Genomic DNA, 3,805 nt, shown 5'->3' with positions numbered 1-3,805 from the left:
TTCAAACCAGAAAAATCATGTATCTCTACCCCTAACCCTAAACTTTGTCTTAATTATGAAGTCAAGCACGAAGAGAAGTCGTTTTGGGTTTCAAACATGGACATTTCAAAAACCCTCCCAAAAGCTTCATTGTGGTGTGACGTACTAAGAAGGATACATGCTTATATTTTCAACAACCCCCCTAAAAGCTTCATTATAGAGTGACTAAGAAGGATCCAGTCTGGTGGGCTTACCTTTTATTTTATTGTTTTAAACTTGTTCAAATCTCGTTCAAACCTAGGATTTGACCAAGATTCAAAATGTGCATCAAAATTCAAAAACAAATATTATAATTAAAAACCAAATTAAAGCACATAGTGTTCTTATGTCATATAGTAAGCATTAAAGTTGATAAACAAGGTCTTGACACATATTCAAACAAGACAAATCATGTATCTATACCCCTAACCCCTAAACTCTATCTTATGAAGTCAACAACATGCATGAAGAGAAGTGGTTTTGGGTTTCAAACATGGAAATTTCAAAAACCTCCCAAAAGCTTCATTTTAGAGTGACTAATATATATAAGAAGGATCCATGCCTGCTTACCACCTTTTCATTTTCATATTTTAAACTTGTTTAAATTAATCCGTGTCAAATTAAACCAAGGATTTGACCAAAAGATTCAAATGGGCATAAATTTTTTTAAAAAAAAATCAGAAAAATGAAAAAAAAGCATATAGTCTTCTTATGTCATATAGTAAGCATTCAAGTTGATAAACAAGGTTTGGACATGCATATTCAAACCTAGGCAAATCATTTATCTATCCCCTAGCCCCTAAACTCTATCTTATGAAGTCAAGCATGAAGAGAAGTGGTTTTGGGTTTCAAACATGAAAATTTCAAGAACATCCCAAAAACTTCATTTTAGAGTGACTAAGAAGGATACAGGCTTCCCCTTTTCATTTTCATGTTTTATACTTGTTTAAATCTTGGTCAAACCTAGGATTTGACAAAGATTCAAATGTGCATCAAAATAAAAAATCAGAAAAATTAAAAACCAAAGCACATAGTTTTCTTATGTCATATAGTTAGCATTAAAGTTGATATAAACAAGGTCTAGATATATTCAAACAAGAAAAATCATGTATCTACCCCTAACCCTAAACTCTGTATGTCTTATGTAGTCAAGCATGAAGAGAAGTACGTGGTTTTGGGTTTCAAACTTGGAAATTTCAAGAACCCCCCAAAAGCTTCATTTTAGAGTGACTAAAGGATCCAGGTCGGGCTTACATTTTATTTCCATGTTTTAAAATTGTTCAAATCTTGGTCAAACCGTACCTAGGATTTGATCAAGATTCAAATGGGCATAAAATTTCAAAAAAAATGAAAAACCAAAGCATATAGCCTTCTTATGTCATATAGTACGTAAGCACTCAAGTTCATAAACAAGGTCTAGACATATTCAAACCAGAAAAATCATGTTTCTACCCCTAGCCCTAAACTTTGTCTTATGAAGTCAAGCACGAAGAGAAGTCGTTTTGGATTTCAAACATGGAAATTTCAAAAACCTTCCCAAAAGCTTCATTTTGGAGTGACTAATTAAGAAGGATACAGGCTTACCTTTTCATTTTCATGTTTTAAACTTGTTTAAGTATTGGTTAAGCCTAGGATTTGACCAAGATCAAATGGGCATAAAAATTCAAAAAAATTAAAAAAATGAAAACCAAAGCACATAGTATTATTATGTCATATAGTAAGCATTCAAGTTGATAAACAAGGTCTAAACAACAAACTAGACAAATCATGTATCTACCCCCTAACCCTAAATTAACTCTGTCTTATGAAGTCAAGCATGAAGAGAAGTGGTTTTGGGTTTCAAACATGGAAATTTCAAAAAACTCCCAAAAGCTTCTCATTTTAGAGTGACTAAGAAGGATTCAGGCTTACCTTTTCATTTTCATGTTTTAAACTTGTTCAAATCTTGGTCAAACTTAGGATTTGACCAAGATTCAAATGGGCATAAAAATTGGGAGGAAGGGTATGAATTACAATTCAAAAAAACAAGGTAACTTAAATACTTGGATGCCCCAAAGATGTGTGGAAGCCCAAAACAATGGCAAAACATGTGCGCACGCTGCATCCAATTCAAGTAGAACACATAGTAGGCATCGATAGTTTGACCTAAATTTGAAATCAAAGAGAAGGTGGTTAGAAAAAATCGAAATTGGCAAAGCAAAGCATGAAATCATAAATTTGTGATGCACTATAGCTATGAAAAGTATCAAACAATGCATACCAAAATGATTGTTTAGAGGAATACTAGTTCAACTTATTTTAATTTTATATTAGTAGCCCAAAATCGAAGTAGTAGTTGGATATTTTTTAACTTGATCTGTAGTAGTGGGCAAAACCCTAGTTTAACCTATTTAATCATAGATTCGTAGGTCGATTTTTCTACTTTTTTATTATTACTATGCAGCACATGTGTGTTTGCCCGTCGAGTGAAACTCGGAGGAAGAGGGATCACTCGGAAGGAGAGAAGAAGGGAGAGAATTATGGTGTCTCCCCTTTTTCGTGTGATGATGTTGACTTTTGTGCAGGGTTTGTCAGTGAGCAGGAGCGAGCGAGCGAGCGAGCGAGCGAGTCGAGCGAGGCCGAGAATGAGAGAGATTTGTTTTTTTTTGTGAGAGGGACAACCGAAGGATCCCGAAGGACCCACATACTTCCGATACGCATCCTGATGCGTCTTCTCTTGACAAAGAAAATGGCTGGGAGTTTGCGTACCTATTGCACGTGACTTGTGCTCATCAAGTGTGGGACCTCACGCATGGGCACCACACGTAAGTGACAGACCTGTTGATGTAAAAACTCGGTTGATTATTATACTACTACATTTATACAAAGTTTCCTATGGATTCAAGGGTACGAAAGCCAAGTTAAATCATTTACATGACATTATTTTTTCCATGAAGCCAAGTTAACTCATTTATCAATTGGTACATTTTGGAGTGACTAAGAAGGATCCAGGCTTACTTTTTCATTTTCATGTTTTAAACATGTTTAAATCTTGGTCAAACTTAGGATTTGACCAAGATTCAAATGGGCATAAAAATTCAAAAAAAATCAAAAAAAAAAAGAAAAAACAAAAGCACGCCGTGTTCCTATGTCATATAGTAAGCATTCAAGGTGATAAACAAGGTCTGGCATATTCAAACCACAAAAATCATGTATCTACCCCCTAACCCTAAACAAGGATCGAGGCTTACCCTTTTCATTTTCATGTTTTAAACTTGTTCAAATCTTGGTCAAACTTAGGATTTGACGAAGATTCAAATGGGCGTAAAAATACTTAGAAAAATCATGTACGTATATACCCCAAACCCTAAACTCTATATTACGAAGCCAAGCATGAAGAGAAGTGGTTTTGGGTTTCAAACATGGAAATTTCAAAAACCTCCCAAAAGCTTCATTTTAGAGTGACTAAGAAGGATCCATGCTTACCTTTTATTTTCATGTTTTAAACATGTTCAAATCTTGGTTAAACCGTACGTACCTAGGATTTGACCAAGATTCAAATGGGCATAAAAATTCAAAAAAAAAATGAAAAACCAAAGCACATAGCCTAGCTTCTTATATATGCCATATAGTAAGCACTCAAGTTGATAAACAAAGTCTAGACATATTCAAACCAGAAAAATCATGTATCTACCCCTAACCCTAAACTTTGTCTTAATTATGAAGTCAAGCACGAAGAGAAGTCATTTTGGGTTTCAAACATGGACATTTAAAAAACCCTCCCAAAAGCTTCATTGTGGTGTGACGT

This window comes from Lolium perenne, chromosome 5 (genome assembly GCF_019359855.2).
Source record: "Lolium perenne isolate Kyuss_39 chromosome 5, Kyuss_2.0, whole genome shotgun sequence".
In the NCBI taxonomy this organism is placed as follows: Eukaryota; Viridiplantae; Streptophyta; class Magnoliopsida; order Poales; family Poaceae; genus Lolium; species Lolium perenne.
The sequence above is the reverse complement of the archived record's forward strand: the minus strand, read 5'-3'. Positions refer to the sequence as shown.